This window comes from Cupressus sempervirens, chromosome 3 (assembly GCF_028749045.1).
Source record: "Cupressus sempervirens isolate cs-2001-9-10 chromosome 3, ASM2874904v1, whole genome shotgun sequence".
In the NCBI taxonomy this organism is placed as follows: domain Eukaryota; kingdom Viridiplantae; phylum Streptophyta; class Pinopsida; order Cupressales; family Cupressaceae; genus Cupressus; species Cupressus sempervirens.
The window spans coordinates 677,274,228-677,298,352 of record NC_143120.1 but is presented as its reverse complement, the minus strand read 5'-3'; the positions used below and the strand labels follow the sequence as shown (position 1 = coordinate 677,298,352).

General features: G+C 33.5%; 1 pseudogene; it reads left to right on the top strand.

The window, feature by feature from the left end:
• Positions 1-2,160: 2,160 nt before the first annotated feature.
• Positions 2,161-23,835, top strand: LOC149568539 (galactinol synthase 4-like; annotated as a pseudogene).
• The last annotated feature ends 290 nt before the right edge of the window (positions 23,836-24,125 follow it).

Below are 24,125 nucleotides of genomic sequence, written 5' to 3'. Positions count from 1 at the left end.
ACCCACTATAAAAATGGAAAACTAAATTGATTTGTGCAAATGACCTTCATCTCAGCTTGCATCTAATTTAGTGATCAGTTCCTTATCCATTGCAACATAGAGTCACTACCAGCAGGATGACCTAGCTTGATTTCCCTATAATTAAGTTTATCAATTGAAATCCCCAAACTCCATTCTTACTAGAATCCCCTCCATACACCTAGAAACCATATCAAATCATTGAAGAATTTACTTAATACTATAAATTAAAAGCAACAATAGATCTGACACACAACTCATCCAAGCTGTCTTAAATTAAATGAACCTTATTCATTCAATCACAAAGTTAATAGCATACGAAGAATTAGGAGACATAATAAGAAAACATAGATAATTCATTGTAAATCCCCTTTTGTATTTATCCTTGGAAAGACTAAATGCATTAACTAGTAACACTAAATGAAACTCAAAATATGTCACATGATCTATCATCAATTTTCATTATCTTAGAGAAAAAAGACATGAAATGAAACTAGAAACCTATACAAGAATAGATGTGTGGCCTTTATAGCTAGAGCTCTCCTCAAAAGATAGGAAGTAAAACCAACCAACAACCTGGTCTGATAGTAAAAATTGGAACCCTATTGGTTTCATAGATAAAATTGCCAACAACCTTATAATGGAAGAGAGAAAGAAAGATATAGAAGGAATGAATTCTTGGATATACTCTATAACCACCATGTGTCCACTTGGAAATCTTCACCAAGAAGTTAGAAACATCTCTCTAATCTCTTGCAACAACTAGTGAATCAAATCCTCACTCATTTTTCCTCCAAAGTTGAAAATATCTTCAATACTTGATGGAAAACATAACTGATTGCAAAAGACAAAAAATCTCTGAGAAGTTCCATCAAAATGCATGAAAATTATGAAATGCTAGAGGCAAAATACATCATTATGTTTCAAATTTCAAACATGCTAAGCCAACCGAACACATCAAGTGTATCATAACTAAATTCTATAACTACATTGATGAAATCATTGCCTGTAATTGAGCATCCCACTAAAAATACAAAACCCCCTATAATAGCTATCCGCTAAGATATGCATAAAAATTAGCTCCAAAAATGGATATCTCATCTCTCACCAATTCCAATGGTATATTAGAGTCCATATTTTGGGCAAGAATTGCCCTTGTGGTAGCCATTTAAAGTTTTAGGCTCCAATTATGGCTTTGCAAAATCTTTAATATTTTTTTTTTAAAACACTATAGTATAAACCATAGGTTTTGAAATTATAACTTTGATTTTTTATCTGAATGACCATTTCAAATATTTGCATAACACATTAAAACAATATTATTTTATTTCCCTTTAATCCACCTAGGCACTAGATGTATGTGACATGGCATGTTCTAATTGGCCTTCACAATCCAAGTGGCCCATCATGTTTTCAATTTCTTGAGAGGTCGCCATGTTGCTACCAATGAAAAAATTCTCCCAATTTCTAGTGGTGACATAGAGACCACCAAAATTCAGAATCAAAATCTAGTGAGTTAAAACCTATCAACGTCATCCTCCAGCTAATTATACAGGCTCCACCAAGCAGTTGCTACTTTAAAAGATTGTTGTCCTTAAGACATTAAGTCTATTGCATGTTTTTGTATTTAAAAAATAAAAGATCCCCCAACCTAGTGCATGTGGGATAAATGTTATGACTATTTTTGCCTTTTGTTTTTACATCCTTCTCTATTCCTTGCCACTGCATTCAAACATGTGTGTGCCTCCTACTTCTTATTAGATGGGAAGTTTTATTCATAACTTGGATTTATTGTCCTTCTAATTTTCTTTCTTTGCCACTATCAGTCCAAAAGCATCCCCTGTAGAAACTAATAGGTCCTCATAAGCTATTTCTTGAAGATTATCATTAGATAAACTTGACTTGAAAGGTGGCATCTCCAAAATAAGGTCATTAGCATCATTCTACTAGTATCTTGGAATGTATTCATTTAGTGATCCATCATCATCTTCTTCAACATTTAAATCATCAATCTCCTCCTTAATAGATGATTTTTGTTAAGGTTTAGAGTAAAAAGGATATGGTTTTGTATGGTTTTTTGTTAAAAGGGTTGACGAACTAGCAAGAATCAGAGGTAATGACCACCTAGGTGGTGGTCCTCTCATTGTGGCTATCTTTCTAAATGTTCCACATGACCACAGGTTATAATTGTGTAAATAGGGTTGTATTGTTTGAGAGATCAAACCCATCAATCCTCCTGAGAATTAAGTCTAGTTTGCCATGGCATATTATGTTCTCAATTACTCCAAATTGCACATCTGGGAGGTAACCAAAATGTTTCTTTTGATTTTTGGGATTTTTCCTTCTTTCCCCTATTTCATTAATAAGAAACAAGATTCAAATTGAGATTATTGGATTTAATTTTGTGTGGAATTTGAGTAGTTTGATGAGTTCAGCAAAGTGGTGTATCTAGATGCCAACATTCAAGTCTTCAACAACACTAATAATCTCTTCAACATGCCAGATGACTATTTCTATGCTATCATGGACTACTTCTATGAAAAGACGTGGAGTCACATGACCCAATATAAGATTGGATACTACTAGGAATGCCCCAACAAAGTGACATGACCTACTGAGTTGGAGGAGGAGCACCCTACTCTATATTTCAATGTTGGAATGTTTGTGTTTGAGCCTAGAAAATTAACATTTGAAGGCATGATGGAAACTCTCATGTCTATTGCTCCAACGCCACTTACAGAGCAGGTAATCCATTTTTGCATTGTTTTATCTTTGAAAATAGTACTATTTTTTCATAACCTGATACTGACCATAGAAACCCCTGTTTTATTGCAAGATTTCTTGAACATGTATTTCCAAAAGTTGTAGAAACCAATCCATTTGGCCTACAATCTAGTGCTAGCAACACTCTAGCATTATATGAAGAATGTAGATCTGGATTCTATTAAAGTTGTTCACTATTGTGCATTTGCAAGTCTTTTTTCATGCCAAGTTGCTGATGAAATGGTTTTTTTATTATCTCTCTCTCTCTCTGAAAAATTAATTCAAATTTAATGCAGAAAGAACTTATTTCTTTGATACTCATGCCACGTCCTCTTTTTTACATATTTGGGCACCAAAGATTTAAATCATTTGACAAGTGATGGGAATTTCTAACTGAAAGACCACTTTATTGCTAACAAATTCTGCCTCCATGAACATTGGGGATAATTCCTCAAGAGATCAATTCTCATCAATGTACAATGCATTGATTCTCCCACTTCATTGATATACAATTTAATTTGATGTTGTGAAACTACCATTCGATCTTGGGATAACTATGGAAGCACTTACATTGCTATGATATGGAGTAGTTGAAAACTTTATTTCTAGCTAATAAATGGGTTCCTATGCATTTGAGACTTCTTAGAACCTTTGAGATTTCATGCATATATGTTGGTACAATTATATTAGAAACCTCATATGTGCCCTACAAATCCTTCATGTTCTACTTTCATTGCTCATATAATTATTTTAGTCTTTCTGTGAAACTTCTAATGCTTAGCTTATACCCAATTGAGGCTTTGGTAATCCTTAAGCTCCTATTTATATGTTATCCCATTTTAAAATTCTTTTGAGAATCTTTATTCCACACACATTTTCATTAATATGATGAAATTAGTCGAGCCCCAGGTAGGTCTAGCTAATTTTTTTTTCGTTTTAAAAAAATTGATACATCAAATTGATATACTGAACACCTGACTCTAATAGAAATCATTGATTTAAACTTAAATACTATTTTCACCTCTTTCTGCAAATTGTCAACTTCGTGCTAGGAGGTCCTTTCACTAGCCTTAAAAATTTGACAAAAACACCTGACCGAGGTCTAAAATCAAACATACTGATTGTCTTTTTCACATACTTTTACCCTTTCAAATCTCATCTCATGACAAATTCTCAATCAAAAGATATTGACTATTAAAGTTTCCCTCTTAGAATTGCCTACAAGAAAACATGTCAAAAAATCATAAAACACATTCAGATTTGGCTTTGAAAATAGGTCAAACTAACACTTGGGGAGATGAAAACTAGGGTGTCGGTTCACTGTCTTGAGGAAAATATGAATCTGCAATTATAGCTCATGATGAATAGCTAGAAAAATTTGGTGACTAGTCAAAATTGGCTACTTAGATTTGCAGACTGGAAAGATTGGCAGAAAAGCATTTTTTGCGAATGGAATGGACCTAGGAAAGTGTGCAGACAGATTCATCAAGATTTAAAAAGTGGCACATTTAAAGAATTTTCAAAAGAGAACATAGTGGTAGAATCCATTTGATCTCATCTATCATGGATTTCAAGTTATTCCATCATTAATAGGGGTACTAACCAATCTGTATTGATTGACACTAGTAAAACTCTACAGATTGCTTTTGGAATCGTGTTTGAAAACTGATCAAACTGATTTTTCATAAACTCAAAATTGAAAGATAGAAATTCTCTAACCTCTATAATGCAATAAAAAAGAAATTTATCATTTTGGTAATTGGGTCAAAGTTATAACAAGGAAAACAAGGCCTCCCATTATTTAGAATAATTCGCATCAGCATTACAACAATAAATGACCAACTTTGAGGGATTCAAAACCTAGTCAAAACATATTGAAACCACTCAAAATCTGAAACATAGGTTCTTTGATATTGACCCTTAACATTCCCAAAGCATCAAGTCATGAAAAATTACTGGGTGCAAGATATTCAATTACAAATGAGGCCTTCTATCATTGTTTGACACTTGAGCAAAAATGCAGATTTGAAAATTGCTCAAAACGGGACTTCAATAAATGGCTCGGAATGGTAATTTATCTTTATAGAATGCATAGATGTACTAAATGCAAGGTTTTAGAAACATTAAACACCTCTTAGGCTTGAAATGGACAATCAGGTAAACGTGCATTAAAAAGTGTTTATAGGGCTTGATTTTTTCAGTGTTACTCAAAATCAAGGCTTCAATTTTGAGTCCCAATAGAAGTACTCACAATTTGGTGTTAGAAATGATGGTCACCAAGTTGAAGTTGAAGAGATAGAAAAACCTACATCCATACCATATTTCTTGGGTGCAAGATAACCACAAGGTCATTGTCAATGAGAAATGCTCTATGAAATTCAAGATTGGAAGCTACTAGGATGAGGTATTATGTGATATCATACCTATGGACATATGTCATATGTTGCTAGGTAGGTTGTGGTAGTTTGACAACCATGCTATACATGATGGGTGAACAAATACCTACACTCTAACCAAGGATAGAGTGAAACATAAGTTGAATTCGCTAAAGGAAAAAGAAGAAAAGATCTATAGTTCTACCAGAATATGTTTTGTCGATGGAAAAGAGTTTCTCAAAAATATGAAGCATTAGCATATGTGTTTTTCTATAATTCCAAAATATAGTGAAGAAGAAGAAGAGGAGGTACCTATAGAAGTTTCAAATATGTTGGGAGAGTTTTTTGATATTGTATCAGATAATGTACCTGATGGATTGCCCCCAATGAGGAAGATCAATCACCAAATGGATTTGGTTCTAGGAGCTAGTTTTCCAAACAAGTAAGCACATATAATGACACCAACATAAAGTGAAGAGTTGAATAAAAAAGTTTAAAAGTTGTTGCAAAAGGGGTTGATTGGAGAGAGTCTGAATCCATGTGTTGTACCAGTCATATTAGCACCAAAGAAGAATGGAGAATGGAGGTTGTGTACAGATTCTCACACCATCAACAAGATCACAATCAAGTATAGATTTCCATTGCCAAGGATTGATGATATTATGGACTATATGAGTGGAGCTGTGTATTTCACAAAGATAGATCTAAAGAGTGGATACCATTAGCTTCAAATTAAAGAAGGTGATGAGTGGAAGAATTCTATCAAGATAAAAGAAGGATTGCATGAATGGTTAGTCATGCCTTTTGGGCTAACCAATGCACCAGGTACTTTCATGAGGCCCATGAATGAGGTACTACAGGAGTTTCTGGGTAATTTTCTTATAGTTTACGTAGATGATATTTTGATCTTTAGTAAGACATTGGAGGAGCATTTGATCCATATTCACAAGGTGTTTGATAAGTTGAGGGAAGAAAAGTTGTTGATAAAATTGAAGAAGTGCAATTTTGTAAAGGAGTTGGTGTACTTGGGATTTGTAGTCTCACCAGAAGGTTTGAAAATGGACCCAGAGAAAGTGAAGGCTATCCTTCCATGGCCTTCTCCAAGGAGTTCAACAAAGGTAAGATCTTTTCATGGATTGGGTAGTTTTACAAAAAGTTCATAAGAGGTTTTATTAGAATTTTTGGACCCCTGTCTAAAAGAATGAGAAGGGATAGGAAAGAATTTATGTGGACTATAGGGGCAAATAAGAGTTTTAATCTATTGAAATAGAAAGTTACTAAGAAGCCTGTTTTAGCACTTCTTATTTTTAAAAAGGTGTTTCAAGTAGGCTGTGATGCTAGTGGTACTGCAATAGGAGTTATTATGAGCCAAGAAGTAGACCTATTGCTTACTTTAGTGAGAAATTGAATGATGCCAAAAGAAAATATTTTCTTTATGATCAAGAATTTTATGCTATAGTTGAAGCATTGAAGAAGTGGAGACACTATCTTCTTCCTAAGGAGTTTTTTTTTTTAATATGATGTAGTGCAAGGTAGGAGAATCCGTGAAGGAGATGTCCTAGCCACCAATAATATCACCACATAGCAAAAACACAACAACAAGATGCAACAATGCAAGATCTGATAACAAATTACAATAATTTATTCATGAAATATAATTGATTACATGCAATGTGTTGGGCTGTAAGGCCTTCTAGATTATAGCCAAATATAAAGCAAGTAATAGTTCTACAAGATCACTCAAGATCCAAATCAAACCCTAGCTAGTCTAGATCCACACTCTAGTAGAAACTCCCAAGGAAGATATCAACTTGTGCTTGCAAGCCCACCAAGAAATCTCCTTGTTTTCCAAGCTGTAACTACTAGCTCTTCTCAAAGTTCACTCCTCTACCACCTCCTCTTCTCCACGATGGATGAATAATGACTAAAGACTTCCCCAAAATCCCTACTTATACCAATATAAGCCACAAGTCAGCCCAAAACACAAATTAAATACAAATACATAAAATTAAATGCCACAAGTTGGCCTGGAATAGCAATTAAATACCCAAAATTGATATCTGAGTAAAATCATGATTAGAACTCACACTTTGAACCAATTGAATTAGAATTCACACTTTGAACTATAGTTAGTACTCTAGACCCTCTTTAATCCCCAAAATTTTCATCCTCTAACACATTGTGGAAAATTAGTTACATGGCTTGCAACAGGAACCAAATTCCTAAGCAAGGCTAAGCTCCATAGACCATGCTGAGTAACCAAAGACCATGTCAAGTTCTTAGAACATGCTGAGAAACCAAAGACCATCCCAAGCTCAATAGACCATTCTGAGCTCCAAAGACCATGCCAAGTTCTAAGACCATGATGAGCTCCAAGACCATGTCAAGCTCCATAGACCATGCTGAGTTCCAGAGACCATGCCAAGTTCCCAGACCATGTGAAACACCAATCCTTTTTCAATCGAGTACCAGTCCAAGCACCCTCCAAAGAAACTACCAAGCCTCCTCCCATGAACTCCAAAGTAGTCACCAAGCAAACCCAAGATGCTCCTACATTAGTATATTGATCATCAAACTTTGCAATATTTAAATAATCAAGGAAAATTGAACCAAATCCATTTGAAGTGAATTGAGTTTTTACAGAGTTATATATATTTTTTGAAATAAAGGAGTGGGAATTCTAATAGAGTTATAGATGCTCTTAGCAGAAGACAAATTTTGTTGATAGAAATATAGATAGAGGTGGTTGGGTTCAAAGAACTCAATACTTTGTATGAAGATGATCCTAATTTTGGTAAAGCGTGGAAGGCTTGTAAAAAACCTATTACACTTGATAGGAAAAAGTGGTTGGATTTCATGATTTAGGATAGTATTTTGTTCAAAGGAAGCCAACTGTGCATCTAAGAAGTTTAGTGAGAGAGAATTTGATCAAGAAGAAGCATAGTGGAGGATTAGTTGGACATTTTGACAGAGATAAGACCATTGCTTTGGTTGCTACGAATTATTATTGGCCATAGTTGTAGCAATATGTGAATAAGTTTGTACAAAGTTGTAGAGTATGTCAGATGGAGAAAGGAGTGAAGTAGAATACAAGGTTGTATCAGGCATTACCTATACTAGATAAGCCATGGGAGGATGTCAACATTGATTTTATTCTTGGATTACCAAGGAAACATCGTGGGCATGATTCTAATTTTGTGGTGGTTGACAAGTTTTCAAAGATGACATATTTAATTCCTTGCAAGAAGACTAGTGATTTTGTTCATTTGGTAGAGTTGTTTTTCAGAGAAGTGGTGAGACTGCATGGTCTTCCAAAGAATACACTTTCAGATTGAGATGCCAAATTTGTTGGGTATTTCTAGTGTACATTGTGGAAGAAATTCAAGATAGATTTAAAGTTTAGTTCATCACATCATCCAAATACTGATGGATAGACAAAAGTTATGAATCACAATTTGGGAAACTTGTTGAGATGTTTGTTTGGAGATAAGCCAAAAGGATGGGATCTGATTTTACCATAGGAAAAATTTTTATATAATAATTCTATGAATAGGATTACTGGTAAATCACCATTCTAGATTGCATATGGGAGTAGTCCTAGAAATGCTTTTGAATTGAGGCAGTTGGATAAAGGAGAGATAAATAGTGCTAAAGTAAAAGAATTTACTAAACATTTGTAGAACATCCATGAGAAGGTGAGGAAGCATGTTATAAAGATGAATACATAGTATAAGGCTAAGGTAGATGTCAAAAGGAGGTATAAGGAATTTTATATTGGAGATGAAGTCATGGTTCATTTGAGAAAGGAGCATTTTCCAGTGGGTATATATAATAAGTTTAAGATGAAGAAGTTTGGACCATGCAAGATAGTGAATAGGCATGCTTATGGAAATGCTTATGAAGTGGAGTTTCCTCCTAAATTGAATATTTCACTAGTATTTAACAATTTAGATTTGATAGAGTATTATGAAGGAGGTGATGGAGATGAAGTTGTAGAAGCACAGTAGAGTATTCCAATAGCTAGTTTAGTTACAAAGGAGATTAAGGAGATACTAGAAAGTCATATTGGCAAAAGTATGAGGAACAAAACTTATGAGGAATAACTAGTCAAATGGAAAGAGAGGTTAGTAGAGGATTCATCATGGCTAGCAAGGGATGAGGTTAGCCATCTTGGTTTTCCTCTAAACACTTGAGACGTGACGAAGTCACTTCTCAAATTACCCTAGGTTTCTGATGCAAGAGCATCCTGGGTGTAAGAGCAATCTTGCATCACCCAAAAATATTTTAATTTTAGTCTTTTCTATTTTAATAAGGATTAGTAGACATAGTGGTTACTATTTATGGGAACTTTCTATTTTTAGTAAGTTTTTCATATGAACTTGGAATGTTCTTATTTTCTATAGGAAAGTTCATTTTAGAGTTATAAGCCTACCATAAGAAATCTCATTTCTCAAGATTAAGTATCAGAGAAGTTATTGTGGATTTTTGGTAATTGCAAAAAAATCTTCAGACTCATTATTGGAGGCCTTAGAGTTCCCAGATGAGATCCAAAAACTTGACTGAAGGGCACTTGAGCAATTTTGAGCTTGTAGATCAGGAGCTGGCATTTCTGAAAAGTGGTTATAATAGGAAATTGAAGCATCGGTTCAAGAGTTATGGACTTCTAAAGTTGGGCTACCTGAAATATCTAAAATAATTGTCAAAGATGTATTTGGTTGACTCTTTATCTATTTTTAGGGTCTATCAGCCCTAGCTATTAAGTTTCAATGTCTAGAACCTTCCTGGGTGGCATAAAATCACCTATTTAAGAAAGACCCAAACATTGTCTAGAACAACTCTAGGTGTAGTTCATAGCTTAGTCTTGGGCACCCATGTGGGTTAGCATTTTGTACTTGTGAATTCTGTAATTTCACATTTGTAGTGCAAATAAGAAGTCCATATTTTGTTCTCACATTTGATATTATTTCTTTGTTTCTATTATGTGTTTATGGTATTAAGGGGGGCATCCTTCATCATGCTCCAATACCAATTGTTAGAAAGTAAAGTCCACAAATATAAATGAGAGTAGAGGGGGAGGAAGGGGGGTGAATCAGTTATTTGATCAAAACAACTTTTATTAACCTTATTGATTCTCAAGCATATGAACAACATAACTAACAAATACAAAAGGATACCCATAATAACAATAAATATGTTAACTAGGCAAAACCTTGATCAAAGGAAAAAAAAAACCAGGTGGGGATGCTACCCAAAAATTGATGTACTAATATAAGTTCCTTGTAACAAGATAGAATCTGTTAGGAGCCAATGAAATATATTCAGTACACATTAGTCCCTCTTAGGAGACTTCAAATCCCTGTGAGGAGATTCCAACCCCGTTAAGAGTTGTGCCAGCCCTGTTAGGAGTTGTAGAAAGTAGAAGGACCTACTATCCAAAAAATTTCAAGGGTAGACCACCAAACTCAATATCCAACTAGTTTTATATTATCCCTTGCAGAATAATACCAAATAAAAATGATCTCAATAACTCACAATATTTCTCTACCCTCATACCATGCCTCTTCCACACCAAATACTTTTCAGATCTCAATACTAGATCCAAAAAATTTGCATCACAATAATCCCTTAGATTGCTTACTCACATGCACTAATATTCTTTACTTATTACATTCATATTCACTTAAAATCCACATTAGAAATAAGGAAATAAACCTTCATTTATGCCATGTCCTCAAAATAATTGATTGAGTCAGAATTGAGGCTTTTCCCAATTACAACTAGAATAGGAGCTTATTAATATAAAACAATACACATTACATTGCATTTTTTCATAATTACATATCATTAGGATTAATCTCGGATAGAAATAACAATTACATGAATATATCAAAAAATATCAGAAAATAATAAGTCACACAAAAGAGAACACAAGAGACCAAGATTTAACATGGTTCACCCAAACCTTGGGCTATGTCCACCTAATAGCAAGTCCAATGTTATTACAATCTAGTGATTACAACCTGATTACAATCGGTAATCCCTTAGAACTCAATACTGCTGCAAGAAGCAATTTTTGCATCACACATGATGAAAACCCCTAACCCTATGCTCTTTTATACAATTATTTTTACTGCTTTAAGGTTATAATTAATTATTATATGTTGGCACAAAATACTGATAAAATAGGACCCAAATTTTTTTACCCGAAAGAATTATGAAGTATGTGTAGTACATACCTAATCAGTCACCACAAACTAACACATATGTTATCTCATGATCTTCATAAATCTTCACACACACAACCTCAGATTTTGTGCACTTTTTTACATCATTATCAAGATGCCTTATACCTCTTTATGATTTTTTTCATCTAGATTCTATCCTTATTAGGAGATATAACCCAATTAACAGAAACTACTTCTTAGGAACTCTATGTGTAAATCGTCTTTTGTAAGTCATGAATAACTGTCTCTATTCTTTGACTTTGTACATGTTCTCTTACCCATAGAATTAGAGCACTCTATAGAACATGTCCCCAACTACACTTGACCTTATCTTTAATTCTCAAGCCATACATTTTCAATCACGGTTTGCTATTCTTCTAGTCTTCTCCATATATTGACATCAATGACAAAAATGGTCACGAATGTAACATGTAACTACTATAATAATCTCTCCAATACTCTAGTAATGTTAGGATACTTCCCCATAGGAACATCATTAGCATTCTTGCTAAAAGAACATCCTTATGATCACTAATTTTATCTTCAATTTCTTGTGATATAACATATCTTCTCCTTCTATGAGTGATCTTCTTAATTGGTAATTTTATCTTGGGTCTGATCTGTAAGTACCATGATTGGATGACCTAATCTATGAAACCATTTATGGATTTTCCCAAATCATATTTAATCCTCTCTAGCTTCATTACATGTTTCCTCTCCACTTATTCTTCCCTCTTTCTCATTTATTCCTCATTTCTCTTACTTCTTTCTTTCTCTTTTCTCATCTTTTTATTTTCTTTCTTTCTCTTAATTTTTGAATCCCAATTTTCAATCCATGCATCCAATAGTAGCTCATTTATACAAGGAAAATCCTCTCTTGTGACCATTTTCCTTACCTTTATTTCTCTTTAGTACCTAGTTTTTTTCCCACTATCTATAGGTTCTCTCCAAATCCCATCTCAACCACAAAACTTTTCAAAAATTCCTTTACCTAGATCTTTTGGGATTTGATACCAATTTGATGTGGAGTACTTGGATTTACATCAATTCCATGGGAAAATATGTCACTATTCTTCAAGTTTATGACAATTTCTACTTAAAAAGGCTTTAAGATGAAGTTAATTTCTTCCTTTAGGTTTCTTGAGACATTCAAAACCTAAAATAATAAATAATTGAATCATATTCCCTAATATTGTAAGGAAGAAAAGGTGCACATAATCACTTCCTACACTAATCTTGAGAAGATGATTATACAAATTCAACTAACTATTGCGGAGATCTCAAGAATGCATATAATCAAAATAACAATGAGCACATTACAAAATGATTACCATGGGAAACCCTTCCAAGAGAAAAACCCCCCCTCCGAAACCCACACAATGTATTCTTAAATCATGAAGATTACAATACACTTGTAATGCAAGTTCTTATATAGTTCATCACTACAAAAACTCAAACTCAGACTCAAAGAGACTCCTTCTAGCACCCAGTCTTGCAAACTAAATTCAATAATTCAAATACCTCGCCAAGCCCTCCTTTTATAGTGATTTACAACTTGGAAACCATTTGTGGTCTTACAAAACCATGGGCCAAAACCATGGGCAAAACAACCATGCCACATGTTACCCACTTGCCATTTGTAACTCCAAGAATATCATTTTCGTCCATAATTTTGTCCTTTAGTTTAGACTATCACATGGCTACCAATTGTTAAAAATATTCAAGACTATGCTAGGTTGCTAAGAGGGGACGGTTGAATCAGTAACCAAACTTTTTTATCAATTATAGATTTTAATTGTAGTAATCCAATTACCATTTAGCTCATCATCTATGATCTAATTGTATGCATGACAAACTAGAAACATAAAACATTCATTACACTTGAACACAATGATTTGGTGACCTAGAAACCTTCCAAATAGAAAGTAAAACTATGGTGGGGATGATAACCAAAAAACTCCAATACTACAGCATAAAGTTGGCTTGTTAAGGCTTACATTGATCACTTCTAATGATCTTCCTTGTTAGGAGCAATTAGGACTACTAGGTCCACCTTGTTAGAGGTTTTACAAACACACAATGAAGTATGCACTCTATTAAGAGATTTAAGAAAGACTATTAAGTCTACCTTATGAAAGGATTTTGAATAGTTCACCTATTAGGATGAAACAATAGCTCTTTGACTTACAACTGGATTGTTGATGGAGATTCCTTTTATTGTATTGATCACCTTTTTGTGATGAATATGTCTCTGCTACTGCTCTTTTGATATGGCCTTCACAATTCACTCTTTATCTATTGCTTAGCTTCAACTATTCACATTCACATTTTTACATGTTCATTATCTTACAAATGGATGGGATACAATATATTACATATATATACCAATCCAAATTATATAGTTACAAAGTCGGCCATCATATAGGTTAACACATATACCACAAAGTCGACCCAAATGAAGACACTCGGGTTCTAAAGACTGACTTGGTGAAGTTTTGATACTTAGTGCCCACTATCATTACTTGGCATCATCATGCACTTGGTAGACATAGAAGCTTGGTCCATATTAATCACTTCAAAGTAGTCTTGAACTCAATCTACACTGGTGACTGAGTAGATACTATGTAACTTGGCATACATTGAATCACTCAGTAAACACATAAGCTTAGTTTACACTAGCTTCGCATTACATGAACTGTGAACTTGGTAGAAATTGCAATGCTCGATAACCACTAAAATGCTCGAGTTGAACTACTAGACTGAATCTACTCGGTTTGAACTATAGGGCTTCACACTAATTGAATATAGTTGGTAACCATTGAAATGCTTAGTACCTGTTGGAATTAGTCCAAAAAACTCAATAGCAACTGTAGAGCTTGGTGGGTACTAAATTACATGGAAAACACTATAGACTATTCAATGATCTTGGTGTATATGTGAAAATGCGGCCTATGCTAACACACACACACTTCAACATGGTCATTGCATGCGGATTCATCTTGGAATGAACATTGGATTGGTCATCCGAAATTTGCCCTGCAAAGCGACCTATTGCCTTCTATCTAAAAGGATTTTGCCTATTAATATCCTCAGAATCACGGTGCAGGCAACCAGACCCTCTAAGAACAAAGGATTTGACAATGAATTTAATCTAAGAATGAGTATGTAGATTAATCTAAAATGAAAGATGCAATGTAATCTAAGAACAAATAAAGCAAACTAGATTAAGCATATGCATGATTAAGCTAAAATGAGATTAAACTAAGAATCAAAATGTATGCAAAAAATGTAAGTAAATATGAGCATGAATTTCAGCAGCGATTCGATGCAAATTTTCCAAATTCATCCCCCTAAAATGAGGAGATGAGGGTCTCTTAAATAGACTCTCCTGGAATCCATCAATGGTTGAGATCGATTCAGATCAACAGTTAAGATTGAAGACGAGGTTCAGTCATAAAGGGAGATTCCCAAATTAAAGGGAGTTAACAGACTTAATTTGAGTAAAATAAGGAGTTAACTATTTTAATTTGAGTAGAAAAAGGAGTTAACTAATTTAACTCATTTTTTATCAATAGTGAACTAGAAATTTCCCTTTTGAACTGAAGAGAGATTTTGTTGAGATATTTAATTTAATAAAATGAGATATGCTCTCATAATTACTTTTTCTATTTAATTAAATAATCTTTAATTAATTAGAGACACTTTTGTTTAATTAAATAACTTCATTTAATTAATTAGGAATGGCTTCCCATTTAATTAAATAACTTTGTTTAATTATTTAGAAGAAAGTACTCTATTTAATTAAATAATTTCTTTTAATTAATTAGAAATACCTTTCTCATTTAATTAAATAATTAAATTTAATTAATTAAAATAGGTGTATTTATTAAATTAAATAAATTTAATTCCATAGTACATTAGCCTTAGGATATAATTTAATTTAATTACAGTATAAATACTTAATAATTAAATTAAATATTAATCAATAGGTTTAATGTGACTAATATGAGTAAATACTATAGGAATTAAATAATAAGCATGATGAATGTAGATTTAGGTTTTTTGCATTTGACAATTAAGTCAAGTAGCGAATAGCAGAATGAGAATTGCCTATTAGAATAGGACTTTAAGATTGATCAGAAATAGACCAGAATTGGTTGAGATGGAAATGAGACAATTTTGGGGTATTACACTTGGTAGCCATACAAAATCTAAATAAGTGTATGTCACTAATAAAAAACTTGATCAATATGTCAACACCTTACTACACCAAGATCTTTCATTTCAAACTTTGCTGAGACCTAAGATTTTAATTCTACAATCAAACCTTTTTCTTTGTCAATAAACAACATGTCATCAACATATAAGTCAACATCTAGGAAATAATCACCATCAGACTTGTAGTACATACAATGATCAGATTTGGATCACACAAATCCCAAACTCAATACATATGTATCAAACTTCTAGTACTATATCTTAGGACTTTTTTTTTTCAAACCATACAAGAATTTCTTCAATTTATAGACCAAATGACTTTTACCTTTCACCACAAAGTGCTCTGGCTATTATATAAATTTCTTCCTCCAAATCTCAATGAAGGAAAGCTATCTTCACATCAATTTGCTCAACTTCTAGATCACAAGTTGCTGCAATCAAAAGTAAAAATCAAATGGATGTCATTTTTCCTATAGGAGAAAAAAATTCACTATAATCAATTCCTACAACTTGGGAGTCACCTTTTGTAACTAATCGTGCTTTGTACTTCTCAATTCTTCCATCTAAACCCATCTTCCTTTTGAAAACCCATTTACAACCAATAGGATTTCATCCTTCAGGCAATGGTACAAGGTCCCATGTGTCATTCCTCTTAAGAGCTACCATCTCTTCTTCCATGGCTATTTTCTAGGACTCTGAATCATTCATACCAAGAGCCTCTTCTAAAGATTTCAGTTCATCAATATTAGCATTCAAATAAAATATACACCTCCAATCATCAGGAGAATATCCATGCCTTTCTGGTGATTTCCTCTATCTACTAGACCTTTGAACAAGATCTAATTTAGGTTCATGTTTAGGTTCATGATTAGGCTCTCCCTCTTCCTCTAATGTTTTAGAACTTTTTTAGTGCTCTTCAACATCTCATATTTTTAAGGGCCCCAATTCAAATTTTTTAGGTGTAGCAGGAAGTTGAATCACATCTTTCTTTTCTTCCATCCATTCTAGCTACACTATAATAGAAGAAGGCTTAGTTTCTCTAAATATAACACTTATTAAATAGAATACCTTTTGTGCAATAGGGTCCCAAAGGTTGTATCCTTTCCCACCATAACTATATCCGATGAAGATACATTTGATAGCTATGTTGTCCAACTTTGTCCACTTCTCCTTTGGCACATGAGCATATGCCTCATAACCAAAAACTCTTAGATGTCTAAGTGAAGGCTTGTGACCCGAACATGGTTCCACTAATTTCTTATCAACAAGAGTTGATGTAGGAGACCTATTATCAAGTAGTAGGTAGTGGCTATACTTTTAGCCCTGAACTTTTGTTCTAGTCTAGCTCCACTCAACATAATCCCAGCCTTATCCATCAAGGTCTTGTTCCTTCTTTCTACAACTCCATTCTACTATGGAAAATACAAAGTTGTCTTCTCTCTTTTAATACCACAATCTTTAAAAAATGTGTTGAAATCATTGGAGAAAAATTCACCTCCATTATTAGTTCTCAAACACTTTATCTTCTTTCTAGTCTACAACTCAACCATTGCTTTAAATTCTTTAAATGACTAAAAACTTCATCTTTACTCCTAAGAAAATAAACCCATGTTCTTCTATTAAAATTATCAATGAAAGAAAGATAATAAATTGATCTATCAATAGAAGGAATATCAACTAGACTAAATACGTCCAAATGGATTAGATCCAAAATACGTGAAGATTTATGAGATTTTGAGTAAAAATAAATGAGGTTTTGTTTACCATAGATACAATGCTCACAAACTCAAGATTGTAGTCATTCAACCCATCAACAAGGTTTTTATTCTTTAAGGTTCATAGACCCTCTCACCTATGTGGCCAAGTCTTTAGTGCCATAACATAGTCTTCTCTATAGGTAACTTTGATTCAATAGATAGAGTACCCTTGGGTACCTAGAAACCACAACCATCTATTGAAAGAGAAACCCTCTCCTTCTCCAACAAGTAGTCATCTTTAGAGTCTTATCATAAGTACTATTACACTCAATAGTGCATGCATCAAGCTAGTACAATGTACCCAATCTAGTTCCTCTTGCTATTACTATAACACCTCTCACCATTTTCAAACCTACTTTAGAAAACTGTACATGCACACCCACATCTATTAGTTTGCTAATAGATAAAAAATTCCTTACTAGTCATAGGATATGCAAGACACCATTAAATCTTCTAATTCTTCCATCAAAAAGTTTCACATGAATACTTTCATGACCAACAATATCAAGAACTAAATTATCACCCAAATACACCTTACCACCATCAAACTTTTCATACTTACTAAACCAATTTCTATTAGGAGTCATGTGAAAAGATGCACTTCAGTCTATCAATCATGCATTGTTACCTACATAAGTGGCCAAGGTTGTGATAAAAACATCTCCATCTTCCTTCTCAAACTTAGAATCTAAATCTTTCTTCTTGCTTCTTTTTCTTTTTCTACTCTTTGCAATCCTTTCGAAAGTGTCCAGGTTTGCCACAATTCTGGCAGATTGCTTGGACTTACCAAGAGATTTTGATCTCCCCTTATTCTTGGACTTAGAATGGTCATGATGCTTTTTATTCTTGCCTCTTTCTTTTGGTCTTCCTCGAACACTCAAAGCATCTTTGGTATTCAGAGAGACCTTCCTTCTCATCTCGTTAGAAAGTAGAGAACCAACAACATCCTCCATTTTCAAGACAATTGAAGTGCTCCCTATGGACATGAGAAGGATATCCCATGAGTTTGGCAATGAACATAGCAAGATTTGGTACACTTTTTCTTCATCCATTGACACCCCAATTGAGGTCAATTGAGTCACCAACATATTAAAACTCTCAAGATGCTCATAAATCTATCCACCTTCTTCCATTCTTAAGGAATACAACTTCTTCCTCAAGAAAATCTTGTTCACAAGTGATTTTGTTTGATAGAACTCACTTAGCTTCTTCAAAATCTTCTTTGCAGTAGTATCTTCATGGACATTAATCAAAATTGAGTCTGCAAGACACAATCTAATGAAACCTTTAGCTTTTATGTCTGTCAAATCATACTATGTAGCCAAATTCAGATCTATGGCCCTTAGCTTGTTCTCATCAATCACATCCCATAGATCTTGATCAATCAATAGATCTTCCATCTTTAGCTTCCACATCTCAAAGTTTGCACCAAAAAAATTAGCTACATCAATCCTCCCTGATATGTTTTCCATCTTTGCAATCTTGCAACACAAAAATGAAAACCTCTGCACAAGCTCCCACTCAAACCTTGATTAGCTCAAAAAACCCTATACCCAAAAAATAGAACCAAAACTAGCTAGGCTCTGGTACAACTTGTAAGGAAGAAAAGGTGCATAGAATCACATCCTACACTATTCTTGAAAGGAGGATTATGCAAATTCAACTAACTATTGCAAAGATCTCAAGAATGTATATAATCAAAATAACAATGGACGCATAACACAATGATTACCATGGGAAAACCCTTCCAAGAGGAAAACCCCACCCTCCAAAACCCATAAAATGTATTCTCAAATCAAGAAGATTACAATACACTTGCAATGCAAGTTCTTATAGAAGCACATCACCACAACTCGAACTTGAACTCAAATTCAAAGAGACTCCTTCTAGCACCTAGTCTTGCAAACTAAACTCGATGATTCAAACACCTGCCCAAGCCCTATTTTTATAGTGATTTACAACTTGGAAATCATTTTTGCCTTAAGCCATGGGAAAAACAACCATGCCACATGTTACCCACTTGTCATTTGTAACTCCAAGAATAGCATTTTCGTCCATAATTTTGTCCTCTAGTTTAGACCCCCATAAAAGTCATATAATGAGTTGTTTATACTCTAAAATTAGCCCTCTTTTATTTTACTAGGGATAAGACACATTTTTAACAACTCATACACCTTTTTCCAACTTGGAAACATGTGAAAAACTACCACAAAAAAATTCTAGAATTTTCTACAATTTTTTGGAAAAAGCTTGCAAGGTTGAGACACAATTCTCAACAAATACTTTCCGAAAACTCCATGTTCATTATTCTCTCCAATCAAAACAACCCAAAACCATACAAAGGGTACTCTTCTCAATATTGAGATCCTAGAAATACTTTGAACCAAATTCCTACTTTGTGTCTTGAAGGAACTTTCACATCTACAACCAAACAATGTTCATCAAAACATGTCAATCAAAAGTATTAATCTATGAGGCAATATTTCTTGGTTTCCACCCTTATATAGGATTAGATCCATTTAGATAATCTCTATATGGGAAACCATACTCTCCTCCTATTACACAACTTTTATAATATCCAACTATATAAGAGATGCTTCTAAATTATGCAATAATACAATCTTAAATTTTTTCTCTTGATAAGACAATTAGTCACTTCTTGCATGAATACCATGCATGAGGTTATAAATAATTCATTTATTCCTCTCAAAATGCCTCTTTATTATCATATAGATAAATGTCAAAGGAATCCCACTAATGCACATTCTTTTTTAAATGAAATAGTAAATGTTTACTATAGACCTACCAAGCTAGACACATTTTTTCTTATATTTTGATCAACACATTCCATAAAATAACTAGGTTCGTGATATGTTTGATTCACCTAATGGTAATTTATCTATCAAACCAACCTTTATTTATTAAATGTCACAAAAATTAAAGTAAACTCTCTTCAAATAGTGACAACAAGTATTGTTAAAGTCAATATAAACATGGAACCACAACTTAAGCTAGTCAAGTTTACCTTGCCAAATTCTTGCAAAAGATAATGCAAATGTATTCAAACCTTCTTGACTCTTTCCATGCCAAGGGATACATTTTGTATTTTATTCAATCACCAAACAATCAATTTCACTATCAAAACTAAGAAAAATATTGTGATCTTCTTGATAGGGAATTTAAATATACTATAAAAGGAACAAAAGAAAAAAATTATATTGGTTCAAACTATATATAGAAGAAATGCCTTGTATATTGCTTTGACAGTGAGGGTAATTGGGCAGTTTTACAAAGATCTAGTGGATATTTCAACTAGATCCATGGTGCAGTCGACCAGTTAAACTAAATTCAACTCAATTCATTGTAGACCATCAACCAATGAGTTATATTGAGAAATGTATTCATAGCATTTAGAAAAAAGTGCTTGATCAAAAGAAATGCAGCAATAATTTATAATAAAAAATTATTTCATCGCACCATATGTTTTAAAACCACTCTCTACCTACCTTCCTCAACCCAAAGAGGTATTTTTAGTAATTTTAAGGTAATTACAAATAGATCAACTAACCCAAACCATTTTTTACACAAATTGGATTAATTTGATAGCTAAGTTGTAAAGTGACAAATTTGCAACTTGACAACTTTTGCATTTCATGAGTTAAACTTACTAAGGATTCTTATGTTCATTACCAACACCTCCTAATGAGCCAAATAAAACACTATATACCATATTTATCCCTGTATGATGCTTTTACACTAGTTGGACCCTCTATACCAACTTAGGACCTTGTTTCTAAAATTGGGAACTTTTTAATATCAATGGAATTATATTTGACACAAGAATGGTCCAATAAACCTTCTTACATATTTAATAAAAACTAAAGACCAAATTTACTTTGGGACCTTTTTCCATGGGTGCTTTGCACCATTCCATCCCATGATTATGCCCTACATCTTAAGATTCATTCATCACTCTTAATCCACTTCATGATCCAATTCCTAATCAGTATCTAGACTTTCCTTCCACCCCATCCAATTATCCCATTCCATCTCAAGACTTAACCTCCATATCCACCTCATCCCATGAATATATTCCTTTTATCTAATTTACTAATCCTCCTCCATGTCAAGATCAAGTCACTCCATCTCATAATTCCATACCCTCCACTCCATTATATAATCTCATTCCATCTCATAGTCCAATCATTCCTTCCATTCTACCACAAATTCCTCTTATAAGTCAATATCCTAGTACCATATCATCTCTATGTCATGATCCCACTCTTCCACAAGATCCCAAATCACTTATCCAATCTATCCATGCACCCCATACATCTAAGCTTATTTCTTTCACCACTATCCAACATGGTATCCTATGTGTTGTATTTTATATTATAGCCCATTTTTGGAAACCTCTCAAACTGTTCTACAATTAAGACCATATTACACTATCTCAAGAAAATTTTGACCTCCTTTTGAAGCCTATAAAGCCTTCAAATTTGGCTTTAAGTTTCTATATAAATTTGCAAAAACATAACATTCAATATATTCAAAATCAAAATGGATCTTGCCATGAAACTTTACCAACATACTTTCATATCCAAAATGAATGTCTATAGAATTATCTGGAACAATATATTTTTCAAATGAAAAACTAACTAAAAATAGAACATGAATGTCAAAAATAGTAACCTTGCCCAAATGATCCTTGTGGAGAAATGAACAATATTTTTGGGTGATGCATGATTGATATTAGACCCTAGATGGTCTTGCATCATGTAGGTTAATTTCTTTGTAAATCTCCATAAACATGGGAGCTTCAAGAAATAATAATGGAAGAGCTTTGTAATTTCTTTGTTTAATATATTGTATGTTTCTCATTTTAATTTTATGAGATTCAATGAGATGAATATTTAACTCAATTTCAACACCAATATGAGCATAATGAATTACCTTCCTTGCCAAAATAAGATGTGAGCTAAGCATGGCTTTTCCAAGAGGCACAATAATGGATATTTGAATTTTCTAGTGTCCTAAATTATATGGGAAAGAAAAAATTTAACTATAAATTTAGTTTTATAAATAATCCTAGTTGATTATAAAATATAAAAATCATCTTCAAAATAAATATTTCCCCCGTTCTAGACAAGGCCCAGTCTATATGACCTCCATGTCCCACTTTAGGTATTGAATTTGATGAACCTAATTATTTGTGTAGGGAAATTTGACTTTGATACCCACAAATTCATAGATTATATAATGTCTCAACAAATACAATGTATCATATGCAATTAAACATGGATCGATGGATAGAATAATTTTCATAAAATGATAGATTAAATAATCTCTCAACAAATACAATACATCATATGCAATTAAACATTGATTAGTGCATAGAATAATTTTATCAAGCTACTATTTCATAAACAACCATCGTATTGAGGAAATTTATCACTTTACTAGTTCAAAGGACATGAAATCACTTGAATCCTAGTAAAAATTATTTTGCACATTAGAATTCATGCTCTTATAATCATAAATGGAATCCTTGCTAGAGAAACTAGGAAATCACTTTGGTGTTTCTTCAAGCATAGCTAAGAGTGTCATACCCAAAACAATATACTCAAGCCAAGGCATTATAAGAAAGATTTTTAAAATTACATACTAATAGAGTAGTTTTCATGTCCACACAAGAGGAAAGGTGACTCCAAGGTCGCCACACTTTTGTTCTAGTGACGCAATTCACAAATTCCCAAGATGTGACCTAAGTAGATGTAGGGAAATTTAATATATATGTAGCCTCTTCTAACCTCTCATTCTAAAATTAGAAATATTGGAGTATATTATAGCTTTAGTTTTGTAAAACATAAAAAGTTGATTATGACTTTCAACTTATTGAATTATTTCAAATTATTAATTTTTAAATATTTAATATAATAATTTTTTTTGATGAATAGTCATTTTTCTATTAAAAAAATATTCTAAGATTACAATTCACAAAAAAGGGGCCAGGGGATACAAGATCACCCCACGAGAGAGTTCACATGGCCGTAGCTAGACTTAAAAATATAGCCTTAGTTGAAAACAACAACTATTCATTAAAAAAAAACATATAAAGCAACCTCAGGCTACCAATGCAGTGGCAACTAAGGGAAGAGGATCATCTTTGTCATTAAAACCCCAATCATTTTTGCGATTGGGGGGTGGGCTAGGAACAGTTTAGCCGTCATCGACAGTAGTAGCAAGGGAATTAGTGGTAGCCTCTGCATCTTTGACCTTAGGCTGCAAAGGAGAAATTGCCAAATCTAGGTGGGGCCATTTCCTAGAATTCACTTGATGAGCACCAGGAGGAGGAGTTGGGGACCAGCTAGAACCATCACAAGGTGGGGAGGTAGAGCGGCACCTCCAGCTGCCAACACCACCATTGGGAGAGCGATGGTAGGAAGCTTGGGAATGCAGGGTGTGCGAGTGGTGGCCTAAGGATTGGCACCACTAGCGGTAGCCACGAGGCGTCAAGGTATCTACCGAGGCATCTAGAGGGACTCTGGCAACAGTGCAAGGAGCATTACCCCAGTGATTGAACAACTCTTGCAAGTGAGCAACTTCTAGTGCAACTTTGTTAGCTTACACCTATATTTACATAATAACATTGTTACAAATACAAGCTTTAGTGTACATAGCAACATTAACATCCAAAAAGTTGTGTGTGAAAAGAACAACATTTCTATCTTTCCACAGAGAAAACAAAATTTCCAGCTTGAAGGTATGCC